Here is a 23,697-nt window from a genome sequence, read left to right as displayed (position 1 = left end):
AGACAGTTCCACAGTCCAGGTTTTTGGACAGACTGAAGTCTCTGGTTGGATGATCTAAGTCCTCTGATGGTGTGATGTGAGGAGAGGAGTTCTGTGATGTAGAGAGAGGCCAAATCCTTTAGTGTATAATGGACAAACAAGATATTAAAATTGTTTCTGTAGCTAACAGGCAGCCAGTGTAGAAAGGAAAGACAGGGTGAAATGTACTCTCATATTTTTTTGACTTGGTGAAAACCCTACAGCTGTGTTTTGCACATGTTGGAGCCAGGATCAGCAGGCATGTGTGATACCAAATTATAGTAAGCTCCAGTAAACAAGATAGGATGATATGAATGCACTTGCATGATGAATATTTCTAAGTCAGAGGTGCAGAGAATTGGCCTGAGTTTGGAGGTGATGTGGAGCTATGTGCATGAAAATACAAGGAGAAGTGGATTGGACCAAGTATGGAACCTTGTGGGACACCACTGGATAAAGAGCTAGAGGAGAAAGATATGTTGTTGATTCAAACACTGAAGGATCTAATGGACTGATATGAAGAGAACCAGTCCATGGCAGAACCAGAGATCCCTACCCATTGGTGTTATTAATCTACAACCTGTCCAACATATAGTAACAACTGGATCTTTTCACTGAAGCTCTGTCCTCACACTGTGTCCTTCATTTTTTTAACAGCTCTTTCTCCCAAACTGACAGACATGCTGTGATAGAATGATTCATGTGGGATCAATCTGCTCAGACACACAAACACTTGAAACATGAGGACCGCCACAGACAAGTGACGCCGCTGCAACCTTGATTGGGACACCAAAAAAACACCTGCGTCCTGGTCCCACCTTAATGATAACTCACTGCAACGGGAGAACTTTAATGGGGCACTGGAAGGAAGGAAGCTGCCAGCTTGCTAATTTTAGGCACTCTGCAACTCAGATGAAACGCAGGAGAAGGCAGAGGGGAGGTGTGGAGAGGCGGGAAAGTTCTCCATCTCTCACTTTCTTGACTTTCGGCATCATGTCTTTCTAACTATCATTACCCCTTGCATCCGCTATGAGAGAGTCTCATAGCTCTTTGATTCTCTGATTCATTTCTCCCTCTCTTCCTGTTCCCAGACCTCCCCCTCCTCTCTTTCTCTCTCCCCCGTCTTTCTTTATCTCTTTACCCCTTTTTTTTCTGACTCTCACCTCCCTCCACTTCTGTTGGTACCTGAGTAAATAAACAGTGTTGTGTGGGATGCTAATTAGAGCAGGTTCAGGGACGTGACGAGCCAGGAGACAGATAAACAGCAAGGTGGGGAGGAGAAGAGATGAGATGGAAGGTGGGGGGGGGGGGGGGCAACCCACCCCAAGGGCAACACAACACAGACACAAACACGTCAGCTCAGTGGTGAAGGACAGACGAGAATGGTTTTGGCTTTCAACCCAAGGTAGGGTGGCTTTGAAGCAAAGGATGGCAGCAGGTTGAGGAGTGAAGGCCACTAAAGATGAAGAGGGCACATGTTGGAGCTGCAGCCATGATTGGAGGATGAAGGAACGTCATGCAAACTTCCTTAATGAAGGCTGTTACTACAGAGCAGCAGTCCACCGGTGTTAGATCAAAAGAATATGCAGATGATTCAAACCATTCTTCTCCTGTTGAGCCTGAGCTCCTGAATGTAGCTCTGTTAGGTCGCTGGTTTCTAACATCAGATGGCCTCTCTGAAGAGAAATAAGCTGCAGGATGTAAAGGTGAGAGGGCAACAAGTACGATTACACGTAATGCAACCCCGTCAAAGCAGAAACATAATTTAATCTAGCAGGTAGTGGGCTGACTGAAACCATCTACAGCTGGGCCTATATTAATGCCTGACCTACATTAAAAATGAAACAGAGTGAGAACTGCAGGGTTCAGACTTGGACTCTAGTCCAGCTCAAGAAATCTGAATGCTTAAACTTGATAATCACTGAAGAAACTTCCTAATATTCAGCGTAGGATTTCCCCTACTTTTTGAAAGTAGGAATTCCATTTTTTTACCTTTACACTAATTTTACCATAACAAAGAGTGTCTTGTTTATGTAAATGAATAAAATGTTCACTAATTAAATAGAAATAACCTTAAATTTATTGAAAAGGGGGCACAATTGGCCTAGGAGCTGTTGTTTGGATAACCCTGATATAAAACAATTATAACCAGTGTAACTGTCAGATATTTCCAACATTTTAAGACACATCCACATGTACAATCACATCCTAACTGATTTTTTGAATGTAAATGAAGAAATCTCTCTGTTCTCTCAAACACAGAGTGGTAGTGACTTAATAAGAAAGTAACATTAAAGTTAAATGGTTAAAAGTAAACCTGTTGTCTAAACTTTTCTTTACTCTCACAGTCTGTAACAATGCATGTAGTTTGATGCTGCACTGTTCTACTCCTGACTGTAACGGTTCTCTCTTCATCTCTCTCCATACATGGCTGTCTTTCTGTCTACCTCATATTGAGCTGCTACGTTAATGCAGACACATACTGGCTTGTTAAAGGGATACTTCAACATTTTGACAAATTCATCCATTGCCATAATCCCTACAGTCTTAGTAATAGGTTTGTTACCTTTAGTTGTCGGTGCAAGCTGTTTTTAGATCGGCCGCTGCCGAGTTCGGACCTGCTGTGCCAACTCAATGTAACCAGATGGTATTCCAGCTTTCCCTCATCAAACTCATCAAATACACAATCCAACAAGTCCAAAACGCTCTCATGGACAAGTTGTGACGAGCACGTTCACCACGCTATGAAATAATAATGTATAATTATGTAACATTATGACGCATGAAGCAAATACTCTGAACTATTTCTTGAGTGAACCACTGGGCGGAATGACACAGTGCAGCAGCCATGCCTGGAGTGTAGTTCTGGCTTTGCATTTAGCTTTAAAACATCTCCGTCTCTTAATGTTCCATGATTATTTCATACTTGCGCACAGAGTCGTAATGTAAGCAAGCAGTGACAAGAGGCCGGTGCAATTATGGTGGAAGAGATGTAGTGTGGATGCTGCTATAGCATCAGTTTTATCAGAGCTTGGCGATATTTCTTCATTAAAAGAACAAAGAGCAGCATCGATTTCTCTTCTTAACGGAAATTATGTTTTTACCCTTCTTCCAACCAGATATGGCGAAAGTCTAATGTCACATGTTTTGTTGCTCTGATTGGCCCGTGATGATGTGACAGACAGAACATTCATCCAATCACCCTCCCAGTTTTTTTTCAAAGGCTCTGCCCTTAACCAAACACCATCTGTGGGAGGTTTTCCAGATACAGGTTATAGTCAAAATGCACAGCTCTAGGAACCATGAAGATGATTTTCACCACTTTTTCAGAACCCAGCAGCCCCACGATAAAACAAATGATTTTTGGGGCTGATATGTCCTGATACCCTACAACTGTCGGACTTGGCTATAATCATGGTTAACACATGTAGTGTGACCACAGCTTTGGATAAACCATCCTATAAACCAGTGGTTCTCAACTGGTGGGTTGGGAACCAAAAGTGGGTTGAGAAGCCCTTTTCAGTGGGTCACGGATGTGTGCCTGGGAGAAAAATTGTGCAAAATTTTCTATGAAATTCTATAAAACATACATGATTTGTCCTGTTTCATTGTTTTGTTACATCTTTTGTACAGTCAAGCTCTAATATTTTTTATTTAATATATGTGACTGATTAAAAATATCTCAAAATTTGGGTCCCAATTATCCTTAGGGAGTTGATGGTGGGTCCCGTGACTCAACCAGTTGAGAACCTCTGCTCTAAATCAGCATTTTAGAGATAATACTAATACATTAAGTTTTTTTAATTGCATTCTTAAATGATCTTCGTTCCATTCAACATTGTTCACGCCATCAAAACTCTCACTCTCCTCTCTAAAATCCAGAAATTCTCTCCTCTATTAAACAAAATCTGAAAAATCACAAACTTTCTTTCATATCCCTGAAATTGGAAGTCACTGTAATGGTCCACACACTCTCCTTATCTTCTAATTACTGTGGCTGCATGCTTGAAACTCTCTTAAAACTGTGCAAAATGGTTATTTATAATCATTTGTATTCTAATTATGACACCCCCACATATCTTCAGCTGCTCCAGTGAAGTGGGCAACAACGCTGTGCTTGTATAAACAGCTCCCAGGGGGTGACCCTGTGTTTAACTTTGAATATAAAGCAGGGCTGGAGTTGAAAACTGCTTTTTTTATCTTAATAAAGTCTACATGAATTATTTTTCTTTAAGTTTTGGTGGATTCCTCATGTCTGTTGCATCTTTGTCTTGACTGAGGCTGTGATAACGTGTCTTTGTTGGCTTATTAAAACTGTAGGAAACTCTGTCTGGCAGGATCAAAGCCAGCCTCGGACCGTAATGATTACTGATGCTGCTGTTAAATTAACCCGACGTGAGTGCTGTTCACTCTAATGGGGGAGATTCTTGCTCTGCTGGCAGCGGAGGTAAGAGAGAGAGAGAGAGACGACGGACCAGGTACAAGAGCGGACAGGAGACAATGTTAGCAGATCGTGTAAACACCGTCTTTAATGTTACTCTGAGATGTTTCATGATTAAAAAGACTTCTTATGATCCGAGATTAGAGGCGGATTGGTAATGACAGGTGCAGGGGAAACCTTGCTGTTACAAGGACTTGCATAAGCTTTTAATCTCACGTTAAGTCCAGCACAAACACTGATGAGGACAGCGGGGGGATCATGATATATCTAAGAGATAGCAGAGGAGAGGGGAAATGGAGGGAAATGTGATGGCTGGATAGATGAGCTATTTTTATAATGAGGTCAGAGTGAGCTGTGGGATTTCATCCTCCTGGGAGACGCACAGGAGGATTGTATCGCTCTTGCTCAGAGGGGCTGCCTCTGTCCACAGAAAGAGGAGAAGACGGGGAAGGAGGAAAATCCAGATGACAGAGAGAGACGGTTTGGAGGATTTTAGTCAAAGCCTGATTGGTTGGAGCAGTTTTATGTTCTCCCTTTTACTGAAAAAAAAATAAAATAAAACACGACGACTTCTTCAATTATTTAACGAGATCCACGTTCACTGATCTTGCCTTTGTTTAAGAACATTCAAACAGATTCCCCCACTCCTGATGACTCTTTCTGACTCTAATTCTGTAACATGATGAAAGAAACGGTGCCACTTTCTTTTACCTACCACTGAAATTCATTTAAGAGCAACTCTGATTCAATTCCCCCCAATAGGATCAATAAACTACATCTTATCTTATCTTACAACAAAAAGGTCAAAGTAAAAGTATTTACCGATTGGATGATCCCTCCCTTGCTCTGCCTCTTTCAGGGTGGTGCCCGGGATGTGGTCCTGTCCCCCCCCTCTCCTCTCTCCCCCTGAAAAGACATGAAACATGGACTCTTAATACAGCTGGTGACAAACAAACACATTAAAAAGCAAAACTGCTCAGGCTCTGTCAGGTTGCAAGGGGTTCAGGCATGAACAGCCCTTTTCAAGTCCAGCCACAAATTCTCTATTGGATTAAGGTCTGGGCTTTGACTCCCCACTCCAGAGCATTCACCTTGATGTCTTTAAACCATTTCTGTGCAGCTTTCTCTGTATGCTTCGGGTCGCTGTCCTGCTGGAAAATAAATCTTCACCCGTCCATATTTCTCTTGCAGACGGAATAAGATTGTCCTCCAGGATTTTCCTATATTTTGCCACATTCATTTTACCCTCTACCTTTACAAGGCTCCAGGGCCAGCTGCCAGGAAGCATCCCCACAACATGATGCTGCCACCACCACGCTCCACAGTGGGGATGGTGTTTTTGCAACACAGTGTCTTATCTGGCCGTATAACACCATTTTGGTCCCATCAGACCAAAGAATTTTCTTCCACTTGACCATGGAGTCTCCTACATGCCTTTTGGCAAACAAGCCTTCCAGTGCACCTACCTAGAAGCATCCCCACAGCATGATGCTGCCACCACTGTGCTTCACAGTGGTGTGGTGTATTTGTGGTGATATGCAGTTTTTGGGGTCTGTACTAACCAGAATACTTTCTCCCACTTAGCCATAGAGTCTCTGCATGCCTTTAGGGGAACTCCAGCCTCCTCTTTGTTTTCTCTTTGCCACTCTCCCATAACTCTTTGGCTGGTGAAGAACCTGGCCAACAGTTGTTGTCTGCAGAGTCTCTCTCATCTCAGCTGCTGAAGCTTGTAACTCCTTCAGAGTAGTCATAGGCGTCTTGGTGGCCTCTCTCACTAGTCTCCTTCTTGAACGGTCACTCAGTTTGTGAGGACGGCCTGATCTAGGCAGATTTACATACATGCTATATGCCTTCCATTTCTTGATGATGGATTTGACTGAACCCTAGGGGATTTTTTGTATCCATCCTCTGACTTGCACTGTTTAATCACCTTTTCTCTGAATTGCTTCTGAGTGTTCTTTTGTCTTCATGGTGTAATGGTAGCCATGAATACTGATTAACTAGTGACTAGAAATCTGTTTTCACTTTGACATTAAGGAGGTTTTTGGTATTTTTTGGTCAAAAAGCCAAATTATATTGACCATGAATGATTTATAAAATCAGTAAATGTTTAAAACATACAAGGGGGTGAAAACTTTTAATAGGCACTCATGAGGAAGACTTTTTAACTCATATGGACCAGGATGAAATGCTAAATTAATTTAATGATTATTTTTCTTCCAAATAGACTTATATTTACACAGAAATTATTCACGTCTGATTCATTAATGTGGTGACCAACCTAGCGGTTCCTCAGTTAGCATTTGAGCTATTTTTGAATGCTTTCAGAGAAGGATGAGCATTACTTCATAAATTTGAGGTAGCTTCTTGCAGAAGGTGCAGGGACTCTCTTGTGATACATCTGCATCATTATGATATTGTAACATGGTGCTACAACAAAGTATATTTAGCAGCTACAGGAGTCACACTGACATTCTCTGCATGGCCTGTTTCACAAGCACACATACAGTCGACAAACTCCCAGTCTTGTAGCCTCTTGCTCTCTAAATGCCTGTCGCTTTGGCCCTCCATTAAGCTGAGCGAGCGCTCGTTTAGCCGGTGTCTCTGCAGTTGGGGACGCAGGCTGCCCACTCAGTCAGATCCAGCCGTATTAAATAAATAAGGAGCGCTCTTCTGTGTAAATTATTCATTTAACACGCCTTATCCTCTTCCAACAACCTTGTTAGAGCAACTCAGGAGTGGAGAGGGGGCGAGCGCGGGGGGTAAAGGAGGGGAAGCAGAGGGGAAGAGGCAGACACGGCGGCTCATGTGCGACTCAGCAGAACCTGTGGTGCATCTCTAAGCTCTCTGGGCGTTCAGTCGTAGGGGGGCTAATTCGCCCTGACACCTCCTTTGTTTCAGGGGAAAAGAGCTTCATGCACACAGCTACACATTTACTCACATGCACAAACTGAGAGAGAAAGAGCACAAGAAAGGAATTTTTAGTGCATATTCATAGAATAATCATTCTAGTTGTCTGGATAAATTATTGAGAAACAGGAGACCGGGACACGCGATGCTGGAATGCGGAGCGTTTTCTTTTCACTGCCTGAACTCAAATCAGACAACACAGCAAGTCATCCACTCCAAACAAGCTGATTCTAATGAGCCAGGATGGGGACACATAGAGAAATGCTTATTGTGGAGGAAACAACTGTTCTGGAGATTAACCTGGGGGACCAATGCACAGAACAACTAGTGCTTGTATAAAGTCACAAACGTGGCTGCACACCCCTGAAACTGTATTCATGGAAAATCAATACAAAACCACATAAATGAAACCTGCTGTAGCTCATAATTCTAACTTCTTTTCCTAGAACATCTTGAAGTTAAAAAAAAGGGTGAAAAACAAACCTCAGCTGAGCTACGTCTTTTGGTCCTATAAACTCTACAAATGTATTCCTATATTCTGAAAATATATACATCCGATCATGATGGCTTGAAATATTGGTGGCAATTTTCCTTATATGCCAATACCAATATCAGGCTGACAATATCTGGCATCCTTACAGTTTTTGTTTATTTTGCATTTCAAAATAAAATTTCAAGTCCAGCATCTTTGATTAGGAATCATATCGATGCAAAGAGATGCACATCATGATGTTGACTCTTTGATGCGTTATAGGAGGGCTTCATTGCTTCAGTGCTACTACACTGTGGTCTAAAACCATGACTTAGAGGTAAGAAACAGCTTATTCTGTCAAATATACTGTTTTAAAGTGTTACACAAGACATAACGTTCTGAAAAAAAGCTTTCAGCCTCTGAACTAATTCAACAGATTTTTGACACTAGTAGTCTCACAATCAGTGAAATGGTGAACACCTGAGTGAAATGAATATGTCTCAAGAAGTATAATGACACCTGTGTCTGGAAGGTCCAGTCCCTAGTTACTCAGTATTCTTGGCTACCATTATACCATGAGGACAAAAGAACAGTCTAAGCAACTCAGAGAAAATGTTATTGAAAAGTACCCCCCAGAGACGCTCACTCACAAACTGAGTGAGCGTGGTCGAGCCAAAGCCTACCTCAATCATATAGAGAATTTATGGCTGGACTTGAAAAAGGCTGTTTATGCATGAACCCCGTGCCACCTGACAGAGCTTGAGCTATTTATCTGTTTTTCAATTCACTCATGCTTTGCTCCATCTTAGGTCTAAATTCCAACACAAGTCCTTGTATAAAATTTAAGTGGTTTAAAATTTCTGGAAATTTGTGTCATTGGGGTCAGGAGATGGAGGCGGTCCCTAAGCCTAGACCAGTCAAGAATCACCGCAATAGAGTCCCAAATGTAGTTGACTTTGGGCAGTCATCAATCATTCTTGTTTGACTGTAGGAAGGCCAGTATTGCTAGTGCTGTCCTTGTTTTCCATCACTGTGTCAGTAGGAAGATGCTACAGTGATATTATCCAGCGGCTGCCCTGCCCTGGTTGCTTAATGCAATAAACTGCCATTAAATATTTCAATGCATTAATGTTGGGCCTTAATTATAGCGTAATTAACATATTAGGACTGACAGCTTTTTTTATATAATTCCAAAGACACAAAACTCTAAATACAAAAAATTAACTGAAAGGAAAGAACCTCTACTTTAATTATGCAAATTATGTAGCCAGAAGTCAAACTACATTCAAATAAAACTTTTTCTTAAAAGTTCAGTAATGCTTAAGTATTAAGCTTCAAAGGTCGGTGTAGTTCACTCCAGGTATGAGGGCAATTATATGCAAAAGCTTAAAGTCTTAGCTAACATGATTTACCTGCACTCCAACTTCTCCTGTCATCACAATGAAGGCAGTTTGAAGAAGAGCATGAAAACTTAAGAAGAAATTTGAATCCCTTTTCTCTTTTGCCACACATGTAGCCGAGGCCATAAACCAACCACCTTGACTGAGACTTACAATGGTTAATTCTCAGACAGTCCCAGGATCAGCTCGGCACAGACAGAACATGCCCCCGTCACTGTCGCTCTCTCTCTCTCTCTCTCTCTCTCTCTCTCTCTCTCTCTCTCTCTGTCTGAGTCTGACTCCGGTGTTCAGCCCCAGAGCGGGAGGTTGTTATGTCAACTCTGACAGTGCTCATTACCAGCCTCTATGCTCTGAATTGGAGTTAACAGGCTTTGGCCCGGGCAGAGGCCAGCTAGACCGACTACTACAATGGGATCAGTGTGTGTGTATGTGTGCGTGCATGTGTGAGTGCTGAGAGTTAATCACAAAACACTCTTTCATTTCTGAATCACACCCTGAGGCCACTGTACATTACTGCAGCACTGACAAACAATGGAAAGTGACATCTACTGTTTACTTTCATTTTCACACACAAACTCCTCCATATGAGGCCTGATGGCAGCACCCTGACACCAAACAGCTTCTGTTTCTCTCTGTCCATGTGTCTCTCTACCGTGATGTGCTTGTTTCATCACTGAACGTGTCTCAGTCAGTACGTTTACATGCCATTAGAAGAAGTCGATTAAATATGTTAGTCCAACCAAGGCAGCCCTTAAGGGGGATAAAGGGGAGGGCTTTCTGAGGCCCGGCTAAATGGAGGGTCCATGTAGGTCAGCAAAACCATGCTCCATTATGAAGTTAATCTTTGATAACCACATTTTATGTGTAACCTGAAAATAATCACTCTTATCAAAGCAACAAAAATAATATTATTTGTCCATTTGTTCATGCTGTAGTAAAATGTAGCCTTTTCTTCAAAATGTAAACCCATTTTCTTAAAACAAAAATTGCCTTACGGGGTTATGTTAACACTGTGAAAGGGCACACTTAGCTTAACCACTAATGTGCACAAATGTCAGGATGCCAGAGAATAAAGTAAAAGAAACAGGAAAAAAGTTAATCTAATAATTGCAAAAAAGTAAAAAAAATATGAAAACTGGCAAAAAAGGGCAAGAATTGACCCCCACCCCCCCAAAGCATCAGATCCATTGATGAATCAAGAAAACAATCATCTGACTCATCCATGACTGAAATCATCGTTTGTTGCAGCCCTACTAAAGAGTAACAAAAATAGGCATCAAAAGTAGTAGAAAGGTAAAAAGTGGTATGTATAAGTAATTTAAACATCAGAACAAAATAATTGTTAGACACAGTGTTAAGGTCCAAAATGAGGTAACTGTTAGCCAAGATGCTAGCACCAATGCTATGAACCCATCACACATGCATTTACATCATCAATGAAACACCAATGGGGTGGGCCCAGTCTCTGTGTTTATCAGGGTCACAGCCAATTCTCTGAGGAGGTCTGAGTCCAGCTGAACTGTTCTAAATATAGAATTAAAAATTAAGACGGCTCGTAAATATGCAAAAGAAAGAAGAAAATAAGACAAAGGCATCAAGGGAGTTCTAGAGCAGTGGCTGTCAATATGTCAAGCCCCAGGACCCACCATCAACCCCTCAGTGAAAAATTGTGTCCAAGATTTCGGATTTTTTTTTTTTCAACCAGTTGGAGTTATTTTATGAAAATAGTAGAGCATGGACCTCATTCAGTACAAAGTGTGACTAACCAAAGAGACAGGGAAAAAACAAGTATGTTTGAAAAGATTTACATGGACATTTTGGTCAATTATTGCTACCTGGAATGCATTCGTGACCAATTGAAAAGAGCGCTATGACCCACTTTTATGTCCTGACCCACCAGTTGAGAACAACCCATTTTGTATCACAAATGTTTGCAAATGGAGACTTGCATGACTAGGTGCTTGATTTTATACACCTGAGGCATCAGGTCTGACTGAAACACCTGAATTCTATGTGGCCAAATACTTTTGTCCAAAAAGTATAGGCTGGAAAGGATTTGGAATTACTTCATTCTAATTTAATTTGCATTTTACACAGTGTCCCTACTTTTTTGGAATTGGGGTTTAATAGCAGTCTCTTTAAAAATCCAATAGGACTGATGTTATATTATCAGAGTCCTCTGACTGTCTGCTCTCATGCTGCTATCAGGTGTCTCCTTGGGCCTCGGCGTTCTCCTCAGGCCCCCGCTCCTCCTCTCTGAGGCCGTTAAGCTCAGAGCAATGTCAATGATTACACTTGTGATTAAGGCTCTCCACTTCAAACGTCCTGATGTTTATACAGGCTCTGATACGGCAGAGGGGATAAAGAGCAGGTAGAGCTCTGTGTTTGTGTGTTTGCCTTGATGGGAGGATGAATGTCAGTACACCCAGGCTCTGTGGACACACAATCATAATGAGATACAGAAAAGCCATCCTGCATATTACAGCAGCTCTGTCACTCCTCCTCCTCCTCCTCCTACAGAGGCCTATATACACCACATTGTGTTAGGCTGACGTATGTGGCTTTACATTCAGGATGAGAGCATTTAGGCTGGAGGAGGTAGAAGGAGAGATTTATTTCTTCAAGGTTTACTAAAGAACTTTTTCAAACAGGCGCTGGAAAAATATTACCAAAACTTTTTTTGAGCAAAATTTCCATGTGAGTATTTCACTGGATGAATGTCTCACCAACAGTTTGTCTTCAGGTCTACTAAGTACTTTCTAAACAAGCTGCTTTTTCCATATGTTTTAATCTCCAGGCAGTATGAGAATCAGAAAAGTGTGAGGTGTCCCACAGCTGCAGCACTGTAACCTAAATTAGCCCAGACCACATGAAAAGCTGTCGTCTTTATTCCAGGACGGGGCGGGAAAATTACAGCCCTGCTCGCTCTACTCTAGCATTAAACCTCAATTAGTGCACAGCTACGATGGTGATGTCACCACCGAGGGACCCAAGAGCCTTTGGGTACTTTTCTTTACATCTTATCTACCTCAAACTTTCAGGTCTCCTCTCAGAAGAAACTCAGCAGAAGAAGAAGGTGTTGTTCTTTAGATACGGGCTGAAAAAAACACAAGCACGAGAAACTGTGGACTGCTGTGGCTAAATTTACCAGGAATTTTAATCCTTAGTCGTGACTGGAGTTTTCCCAAGAGGCGAGAGGTCAGCGAGGTAGGACAAGAAAGCCTCCAGTTTGACCTGCAGTGACCTGGCAAGAGAGAGATGAAGAGGATGAAGAGGAGGAGGAGGAGGGTGATGGGACTTGGATCCTTTCCAAACACTGACTATGTTTTTTTACTGCCCATTCCTCAGAAAAGTTCTACTATTCAACACAACAAACATGCATAATAATATGATGAGGAACTCAGTCACTGCTTCAATCACTACGATGAGCATTAATATTCATATTGGATCACAACTTTGGTCTAATAATCTACATCTGTGTATCAGTGAATGTGTCTCAAATGATTGGAATATAAAGTTACCAGTGTCTGGAAGGTCCAGTCACTGGTTAATCAAGATTCCTGGCTACCATTACACCAGAAAGACGAAAGAACAATCCAAACAGCTAAAAGAAAATGTAATTGAAAAGTATAACTCAGGGTCAGGGGATGGATACAAGACAAATCCAAGGCACTGAACATCCCCAGAGCTCAGCTGAATCCATCATCAAGAGATGGAGGAATATGGCACATGTGAGTCTGCCTGGAACAGACCATCCTCACAAACTGAGTGAGCGTGCAAGAAGGAGACTAGTAAGAGAGGCCACCAAGACACCTATGACTACTCTGAGGGAGTTCCAAGCTTCAGAAGCTGAGATGGGAGAGACTGTGCAGACAACAACTGTTTGCCTGGTTCAACATCAGTCAAAGCTTTATGGGAGAGTGGCAAAGAGAAAGATACTGTTGAAGAAAACTCAACTACAGTTCCATAAAGGGCATGTGGGAAACTCCATGGTCAAGTCGAAGAAGGTTCCTTGGTTCTTTGGCTTTTTGGCCATCAGACAAGGCGCTATGTTATGCAAACACCAAACACTGCACATCACCAAACACACCATTCCCACTGTAAAGCACAGTGGTGGCTAGGGATGGGCATTTGGAAGAAACCTGCCAACTCGAGCATCTATAATGTTAACGATCAATTAATTGATTAATCGTTATGTATGTATATAAACATACATACACAGGCATATGTATAACACAGCGTTTCTGCTAGACTTTTTTGTCCTCGGTCAAAATGACCGGCAGTCCTCAAGAATTCTGGTCATTTAGAACAACTACCGGGCATTTGCTTTAACACCATTTTGCTGCATTAACAGCAACAAAATGCATAAATCTGATATTCTGTTGTACATTGATACACACAAGTCTGCGCTAAATGGGAGAGAGGACACATTTTTATTTCCAGACCTGACCTAAAGCCGACAGTAAACCTGAGTAATTATTACCCTGTTATTACAGACTGGTAGACATGTACACATAATCAAAACCCTAGAAATGACTGCACACAGACTTTCTTTTATTATTCTTTGTGTAAGTGGTTTAAAGTAATGTAATTCTGTGTTGACTACAGTCCAACTTTATCTGAGAATTGGTCGTAGGTAGTTTATCGAAGTCTACTACAACTCTGCTCAGCGTAGGCCTCTCTCTCTCTGCTGCTGCATCGGTGTTTACGACGCTCAGCTATACAGTTCCCTTTGCTTCAGCCTCTTCATAACTCGCAGCAATGACAAACTCAAAATCCCTCCATACCGCTGATGATATTAAGCCTTTGGTTAACCAAGAAAACGTCACTTGAATTAAAATTCTGCTTTCCAAGAATGGTCTGGTCAAACTTTTCGAGCATGGTCCCCAGCAGTACTGCGCATGCTTAGAGAGAAGGCTTGGGTTTTACGTCATCTTGCATACATAATTAGCCATGTGCTTGCCATCTGAGGAGATAAACAACCCTAGCACCGCAGGACAGTGGATGTAGTAAGATTAGGCTACTTTTAGTATATATTAACGCATTCTCGCAACATATCTCTTTTAGGTTACACAAAATATAATATGCAAGTATTTAGTATTTACTTATCTGGTCATTTGCATGTTTTCTGCCAGACATTTTGACTGGTTATATTTTTATCTGCCGGACTTCCGCCCTTTTTACCAGCCAATGCTGGCTAACGGAAACTCAGATATATATATGTACAACAGTTCCCTATATAACAAAAACTGGTAACTAATGAGTGTTTTTCTCAATGATTCTCTAAACTGAAATAGTCCCACACCACACTTCACTTCGCTCTCTTCATTATGTGTTTCGGCAAATTGAGATAATGCATGGTGCTGCTGGAGTACTTCTTCTGTTTGCCCTCTCCCTCTCTCCTTAAGTTAAATTGCTCCCTGATGGGTAAGATGTCTCATTGCTTTTGTTAAAACCCACTCAAAATGTCATGACGGTAGATATTGTTGTGCAGTGCAGAGTAAGACGTGTTTAGTCTCTTTATTAAATGGCAACATCAGATCGACTAAATTCCCCGTGATCAACCAAATTCTTAATGACCAATTAATCGGTCATCGATTAATTGTTCCCATCCCTAGTGGTGGCAGCATCATGCTGTGGGGATGCTTCCTGGCAGCTGGCCCTGAAAGTCTTGTAAAGGTAGAGGGTAAAATAAATGCAAAAAAAAAATATAGGAAAAATCCTGGTGGACAATGTGATTCAGTCTGCAAGAGAACTACAGCTACTGCAGAAGATGTATTTGCAGTCAGACAATGACCCGTGGCATACAGCAAAAGCCACACAGAAATGGTTTAAAGACAACAAGGTGAATGTTTTGGAGTGGCTGAGTCAAAGCCCAGACCTCAATCCAAGAGAGAATTTGTGGCTGGATATGAGAATGTAGTTCACTTCTGATCCCTTTGCAACCTGGAAATGATTCATAAATATCTTGAAAAGATGCATATAAGTAAAGGAAATAGGTGTAACCTCTCTGTGTAATAGACTTAAACGAAAAATGTACATAAATCATTAAACATATTTAGTGCCCTTCTTTTAGAGTGGCTCCAGATGCCATCACACATCAAAAAAGATGGGACGGGGCAACAAAAGGCTGGAAAGGTAAGAGGTGCTAATGAACAACAGCTGGAGGAGCATTTTGCAGCTAACTGGGTTAACAGGCAACAGATCAGTTGCATGGTTGGGTATTAAAGGAGCCTTTTAGAGAGGCAGAGTCTCTCAGAAGTAAAGATGGGCAGAGGTTCACCAATCTGTGAAAAATGGTCTTAAAAAAATGGTAGAACAATTTCAGTAGTATGTCCTCAGGGTGAAATTACAAAGATTTTTCCACATAATTATCCAGCCTTTTGTTGCACTGTCCATATTTTTTGGGATGGGGCTTTTGAGGTTTTATAGATAGTAAATAGAATTTATATATATATTTTTAAATGCAGCTATGGATTTGGAGACAAAAACATGCATGTAATATCACTGACCCAAACAAAAATTTCTATGCTCACTGATCAGAGATTCATTCCTCTGCATTCAGTGTCTTCATAGGAGAAAAACAGGCTGAAATAACAAAAAAGACCTTAAAGTAGTAACAAAGCAGAATTATCCTCTTAGTTTCCAACAAAGGAATCAAACCCTGGACATAGCCCTCCCTGCTTGAATACTGGAGTCTGCTGTAGTCCCTTTTGCTGCAGGGTCACTGTTCCTTCATGTCGTACAAAGGAGAGAGCACCTTACACAGCGCTCAGCATGAGAACGCTCCTGGGCACCACCCCGTACCTTTCTCCTCTTTATTACAAAGAGCATGTGTGAATTATGCATCGCACCTCCCAGCTAACTTCTCACCGTGTTGTTTGAGCGAGCTGCCCGAGGAGTGCAGGTTTGTCTTCGGTGTACCTCAACCTGAAGAGACGGCTCGCTCTCACATCTTCAAAGAGAAGTCAATCATGCCATAGATCGCTCGTACCACCCAGTGGGTTTACAAAACTTTTACTCCATCTCTCACAGGTGCAGAGAAAGGGGATGGGGCCCACATTTCTCAGAAAGTGGAACAGGATTTTCCTTTTTTTTTTTTTTTTTTTTTTTTTTAGAGCCGAGCTCCGACACAAACTTTGAGCAGGGGTGGGTGGGGGCTGCGTGGGGGGGGGGTTGTCGAGATCAAAAGCCTGTGAGTTCCTGGCGAGCGGACCCAATCAGCCGAGAGGGCCAAGGAGAGGAGGAGAGACAAGCGCTTCCCTTTTAAATTGATCCCACTGAGACCCTCAAGGTTCCCCTCGCAGGACTCACAGAAAAGCGATAAAAATCTGACGAGGAACTGGGAGGGGAGCAGGCCAAGAAGAAAGACGGGTTTCGGGGGGAGAGGCACCAAAAGAACAGAGGGGAACCGTGGGGGAAAGAGGAGCCAGTAGAGGCAGATCAAGGAGAGACGTGGAGGGTGGGATTACTCGGCAAAGGTGCATCCAGGCGGCGATGTGTGCCAGAGCGAAGGGGGGGTGGGAGGGCTGCTATCAGCTATCAAGCCTGTGTAACACGTCTGATCATGGGCTCAACCAATCAACCACGGCTGTATCTTTATTCTGCCCGGTCCTGGCGGCTCACACCTTGGATCGCTCCTCGCTGGCCTGAGATCAGACTCTGGATGAGGCCCGTGTCGTTATCCTCAACATGTCGGGCCTCAAAGGAACAGGCACTATCAGAGCAACCCAGAGACCCAGCAGCCTGCCAGACACAACGCAGACCTGCCCAGTCACTAACACAGACACAGACAGCACGGTGGGGTTGTGTTTGTCCTCTGTGACTGAACGGATGTACTGGAGGTGCAACATGGAGCCTTGATCAGGACCCCACAGCTGGTTTTAAAAAAGCAAAATCAAAATAGTTTTCCTGTCCAAGGTCATTACTGAGGCTAGAGGAAACAATTACCTGTATTTGAGATGTTTCCTTGTCACTGAATATTCTAATTGCCAACAATTTTGATTAAGGATGTGCCTGATTAGCTAGCTAAAAGGTTAAACTCAGATCCCTCTATAGTCAGCACCAGAACTCTGAGTCGGATAAAGATTTAACATTATATAAAGAATTTCTGCTCTGAAATAGAGTGGCCATTCCTACGTTTTATAATTTTCAATTCATCTCTTACTGTATCTGAAATATTTCCTTCGGACAGAGAAATTCTTAAAATTTCAGAATTGCAACAGAATTTGTCTTATCATGGTGGCTGCCCCCCTAACAGTGAGTTAAGACCAGGACTGCTGGTCTTAATTCCATGGCCTTCTTTTCAATACTACGGTACGTTCAGTTTTAAAATGTGGACTCTGTTACATAAAAACGGCACCTCATCAGTCATATTTACTAAACAGATTTTTTTTTGTTGTTTTCATTCAGAATAGTCTCAAAATGGGGGAGAAATGCACTGAAAAGTGACCTTCCACATTCATGCCGGAAGTGGTCCCATAATGTGCATGGGCACTCCAGGTGATGCTAGAGCACATGCGCATCCCTGGTCTGTTCTTTTCACGTTATGTCAATGTTTTGGTTGAGAGCCCCCTGGTGGTGGAATTTTACGTACTGTGCATCTTACACTTTGCGCCTCCTCAGGTCCCAACCCACTGATACGGCTGACATACAGTGAGCGTATTGCGTCACTGCCTCTAAGTGTGGCTGCTCTTTTGCTGTTTTGTTTTTTGCCAACTGCCATTACACATCCAAAGAAGAAGAAGACGCTGTGTTTTCCTAAGTGACGATCGTACTACAGTTTTGTTTTTTTTTTTAACTTCTCATCACTGTTTCGTAGCTGTGGCGTGTTTATGCGTACATATACTTAACAACAAGCACTCTAACAGTTTAGCAGCTTTTCTCTTAGCCTCCCTGTCCTCTTCCTACACAACTTAGCCTAGCTTCAACTTAGCTTTTGTATCTGCCTCGGACTGCTCGTTGTGCCAGATATTCAAATTCTCCCCATCCTCCTTCACCGATAATGCTACATGTATATAATGTAACTTATTTGTAGCTCTGGAGTACAGCGTAACGCTTTTGGAAACGCGGCTCCACAACACTGAATTTAAACCTTTATTTTCTGCTCTTGCTAGCCAGCCCCCTGTAGCCAGGAACAGCCGACCCAGTCGGATTGCCACCAACTGCTTCACCAGATTTTTCTCCACTCAGCGACACACCTGCTGAGCATAAAGCTGATGGATAGATGGATCTACTTTCCCGTCTCCTACTTGTATTTGCTTGAGAAAACAGCTTCTTTTTGATGCTTCTTCAGTTTTTATTTACCCATATTGTCCCCACTAATCATATCTTCTTTTATCATTAAAGCATCTAGCTAAATATATCAGGCCATAGCTCATTTGAAATCTTATAAACTGGCCTAAATACACTTTTAAAAACAAAATAAATAGAATTACTTTGTTAAATTTAATGAGAAAGGTAAAATTATTTCAGGTACTAGGCCACCACCCCTAACAGACAAACCCTTTTTCCCCCCGTTCATGTTGAATACACAAAAACATTGTACCAACCATCACAGGTCATTGAGAACAACATGGATCAAACGGGAACTTACACTACTGTCAGTTCAGATTTTGAGAGAAACCCAGAATTATGCTCCTAGACTTTGTCTCTCTCTCTTTCCTCTTGTTGAACTGAACTTGTCCTGAACCGTGACCCAGAAACTGAGGTACAAACTGAACTGTGACCTCTTTGAACAGTTCAGTCTTATATTGTGACTTACCTTCTTTAAGAGGCTACACTGCCAGAGTTTTTAACCCAGTTAAGCTGGGTCACCAAATGTTGGCCAAATACTTTAAATACATAATCTAATTCAACTTGTGCAGAAGAATTTGTACAATCTGGAGTTGCTTCAAAGGGATTTCTGATATAATACAGACCTTTTATATGAATAGAAGATTTCATTTTTGCTAACTTGAATACACTTTTTGTTTGAGGAATTTAATTAGGACAGCAGACCTTGTTTTAATATTTTTCAGCATCTAATACAACCAACATTCACATTTTTCCCAGGGGAAAATTATAAAGTCAAACAGCCGTTGCCATCTCATGTCATGGAAGTGGATTACTGTGCCCTTCTGAAGAATAAGCACTTAGTGTAAAGATGCCTAAACTCACTTACACCTTTAACTTTGGCCCCTACTGTCAAGCATACACACCAGGGATGAACAGTGATTTCCAGTGTCCCAGAGACACCCCCTTACATGCTAGCTCTCACCCTCCATCATGCCGTCAAGGAGACACCCTCTATCTTACCTACCCTATCATCACAGCCAGATGGTTCCTCACTGAGGTCCATCATGGACCCTGAACATTATGAATGAAGTCCACAATGTAAAACAACTACCAGACTTGACTTACCCTCCCTTTGCACAGGAGACACTTGGAGTTCTTCACAACAAAAAGGTCTGTATGTCTTGGACCAAGGCCACACCTGTTTGTTATTGAATTGAGGTGTTTCAATCAGTGCTGTTGCCACAGGTGTATAACCTTATCCGAGCAGTCTCCATTCGTGATAAAATATGGGTCGTTCTGAAGAGCTCAGTGACTTCAAGCATGGTATATTCCAGTCATTTGTGAGTGATATATGAGAAAGTGGAAGTGTTTGGGGGGGGGCAACTCCGTAGTTAAGTCCACTTATCTGAAAACAATATTGTTAGAGTCCCTGTTGGAGTAATGGTCAGGTGTCCACATACTTTGGTCCATAAAGAGTATCTTGCTATTAAACCCCTATATCAAACTTCTACCAAACCAGGGGTGGCCAAACTATGGACTGTGGGCCAAACGTGGCCCATGGTCCTTTTATTATCAGAGTAAGGTAAGGTGAGGTATACCAAAGTGACCCAGTCTGCCTTATATCCTCACTGTTAAGCTTCTGCCCCTCTATCTGCATCTAAGCTTTTTTTCCTTTCAACATGCTTCCTCCAAAGAATACCCAAGAAAACAGTCAGTCCTATAAAATAAATGGTCTATTGACTGGCAGACCATAGCCTCATGTCAGAACAGGTTCAATTCCCAGAGTTCAGTCCTTTATAATGATCCATATTACAAGGTAAGAGAACAGTTGATCTAATAATTATCCAACATCCAGGTAGCAGCACTGCTTAGCTCTGCTGCAGCTTGCATTAAACCAACGTAGGTGTGACTGATATCCAGAGCTGAGCATGAATAACTTAGAGGCTCATAAATAAGCAGATCTCCACTAATATCATTAAAGGAGCCCTGAGGCTGACACACCTCCTTTGAACAAACGCCCCTCCTCTCCCTGTGATGAATGCCCTGAAATCACGTAACTATTCAGCATCAATATTTTGACATTTCTTCCAGCGTACTCTCCACACAGAGCCATTTATTTAACTAGCTGCAGGGACCGGCGTCATCTTTACGTGACCGGGCCTCAGTTGCCACAGGTAACCTTTCTGGAGGGACTTAGTGTGGCAAATTGATTGCTGAGAGCGCAGACTCATCACGAGTGCTAATTTTCAGAAGCAGCCGCATGCCGGAGCGGGGAAATAAGAGGCTCTATTTATAACAGAGGGAAACGGGAGAGGGGGATTAGCTTGTCATTAGAATAAAGAGCGCAGAAGAAGAAGAATCAATTTCAGGGTTTAAAAAGCTGACAAACACAGTTCACTTCTTCTTCTCTCCCTCCCTCCCTCTATGCCTCTGGCTCTCTGCTCACCTTTTGACTCAACAGCCTACGACCAAAAGAAACACAAGTTTGACTCTTGAGGAGGCAGACTCAGGTTTCACGAAACAACTTCTATTTCTGGCCCAATTAGAGTTTATTCAACAACACAGCAGTTTGGAAATGATGGTGCATCGTCCTCATATGGCTAAGACTGGTAATTAGCTTTAGTCTAGCTTCTCAAAAATATCACAGAACTCCTTTCAGATTGAGAATAAGCACCTAAATCTATTTAATCTCTGTGGATCTGCAAAAACATAAACAAAAGACACTGGAGTTTTGGACAAGTGACAGTGTGTAAATGTTAAATCAATAAGTAAAAGTAGCCTGAAGAAGAAGACAAACTTCATCATCAGCGCTAACTCTCTGTGATTTGATCTGCATTGTTTTTAACTTTCAAAGCTGCGATCAGAACACAAATCATCAGAGATTGTGTTCATGTAGAGGAGAAGGAGCCTCAATCTGTCAGGAATAAGAAACGTTTGAGTGCCGAACACGACAACAGAGACGAGCACAAAGGACGGATCATACGGGTGGGAGGGAGCAACAACACCTGCACTGAAATCTTGCCCTGTAACGAGTCGTCTGTTTAAGGGACAAACAAAAGCAAAACTTGAATCTACTTGTGTTTAAAAATCTACTGAAGTCTGTTTTAATTTTAAAAAAGGAAGCAGATTCTTGATGATGCCTTTGGAGCTGCCAAATACATTTACTTTAGATTGCGATAGGCCTTCCTGAAATCCAAAAAACACTTAAAAAGCAAGGTACATCCATTTGGTCCATTACTGAAAACATTTTAGGAAATTTATCAGCCTATTTAAACTAAGGATGTTCCTAAGCGTCTATCACCTTCTCGGCTAAACCCTCATTTAAATTTAATTTAGCCGACTAGTCTAGAGAGGAGAAAATCCCTTGAAAACAGTAAAATTCCTTACAGGGTCATTGTGTTAGCAGGAGTGATGTTAGCCTGATATACTCTCTGCAGCATGGCTAACATTACAAGCTAGCGCCTCCAGCGTTCATTCCTCTTTGCAGATTTAAATCATGCTTTGACATGAGGCCTCTTTTCACTTCAGATGGAAGTTATACGTGAGTTCAACCCTCAACGGCCAACATACCACTTTATTTCCACTTACTACTTTAAAAAACTGTCATATCGTGCTGCTCCTACTACACGCTAACTGCCAAGCTACCACTGAGCTTCTCATATTAACGTCCGGTGAAGTGCTGTGGGAAAGCTCAGACAGGAAGGCTGCTGCTATTAACTGAAACTACAGTGGCCTCAAATGGGGGGAGGTTCATCACAGTTTAGAAGAGAATTATAGACCGGGATATCAAGCCCATGTTTATAAAAAATTATAGGTAATTAGTTTAACCGACTCGTAAATCTCACAGCAGCTAATTTGATAAACAAATTCAACCATTTAACCGCGTGCATCCTTAATTCTATTTTTCCCTAATATTTATTATCGTAAAATCTAGAGCAGAACCCAAACTTTACAAACCTATCTTTCATCTACGTTGGCCTTTGCTGATTAGTGGGGGAACTTCTGTTCCAGACTCACTGTAAAATCAATAGTGCCTTATGTGTAGAGATGCCAAGGTAGTTTCTCTGCATATTTTGCATTTTACAAGCAACTCATAAATGATCCTGAATTTGCCAAATCTACCACTATTAGTCATGATTCTTATATCAAAGTATTTAAGACCACCATCACCCTTCAACACCAACATTAATCAGCCTTTCCTTCTATTTTACACCTATCTGACTTCAGATGGGGTTATTGTCAGTGATAGACTCATCACTGTTATTTTTCACAGCACACCTGGTCTCACTCCAGGTGTGCAGGATCTAAAAAGCTGTGGAAAAATCTGGATTCCCAGCATGCCTTTGGGAACAAACCAGGAAGGAAGCTTGAGGCAACCCAACCTGTTCGTCCTTCCATCCCCTCCTGACCTGGGCCATCAGTGCCCACGGTTTAACCTGAGAAAGTCCGGGGACAGGAACCTCACAGGAAACAGGGTAACTAGACACGAGCAGAAAATCAAGCAAGGAGGGGGCGAAAATAAAAATACTACGAAGTCAACTTTCCCACCAATGCTACGGCCAGTTTAGCATGGTGGAGGTACTGGTAGGTTTTCTCAGTCAAACCCTGGCTGGACCCACGAGAACGAGCTAAGCTGGCTGTAGGAGGCAGCAGCGGGAGAATTATTCTTTTCCAAACCGGCCTCAAAAGCAGGGATGAACTTAAGACAAACTCCTCCATGTTACCTGCCAAGATGCTCTACATTATGCAGCAGAAGGAAAACATTTAATTAATACACAAAACTGGACTCTCCAGCCCAATCGGCTTACCGAGCATCTAATAGCATACAGAAGGAAGGATATTGTGCTAATTTGTCTTGTCCATGCAGTGCTCTGACAGCCCCATTGATGTTGACATCACTTTAACATGAGGTTAGTGGGTGTTTGGCCTCCCCTCCAGTCGTTTGTGAGCTGCAGAGCCTGGAAATGATTAGACCTGGGAGGGCAATTAGCCTGAGCATCGCTTGGGCTAAATATAGTCCGGCTTGGCCCAGCTCCGCTCCTGGGTCACATCCACACTGCAGCCTCCACACAGGCATGTTAGTTCAATCTGGATCCCGTTTGTTTTATGACTGATGTGAGGGCTCGGCTGACTCAGACGAGATAACATAACTCAGCCGTCGATCAGGTGTCTCAGGAGGG

At 42.2% G+C, this 23,697-nt stretch overlaps 1 protein-coding gene across 3 annotated transcripts in view; it reads right to left on the bottom strand.

Annotated features, from left to right (window-relative positions):
* znf438 (zinc finger protein 438) overlaps positions 1-23,697 on the bottom strand; it is a 67,178-nt gene that overhangs the window by 18,164 nt on the left and 25,317 nt on the right. For 2 of the 3 annotated variants that reach the window (XM_041814091.1, XM_041814092.1), the window contains exon 2: positions 5,282-5,365. The exons of the other annotated variant lie outside the window; for it this stretch is intronic. The gene's annotated coding sequence lies outside the window, so the exon portion shown is untranslated. The remainder of the gene's footprint in view (positions 1-5,281; positions 5,366-23,697) is intronic. 3 annotated transcript variants of the gene reach the window in all.

This window comes from Cheilinus undulatus, linkage group 19 (genome assembly GCF_018320785.1).
Source record: "Cheilinus undulatus linkage group 19, ASM1832078v1, whole genome shotgun sequence".
Taxonomy (NCBI): Eukaryota; Metazoa; Chordata; class Actinopteri; order Labriformes; family Labridae; genus Cheilinus; species Cheilinus undulatus.
Note: the sequence above shows the minus strand (reverse complement) of the source record. Positions and strands in the feature narration are given on the sequence as shown.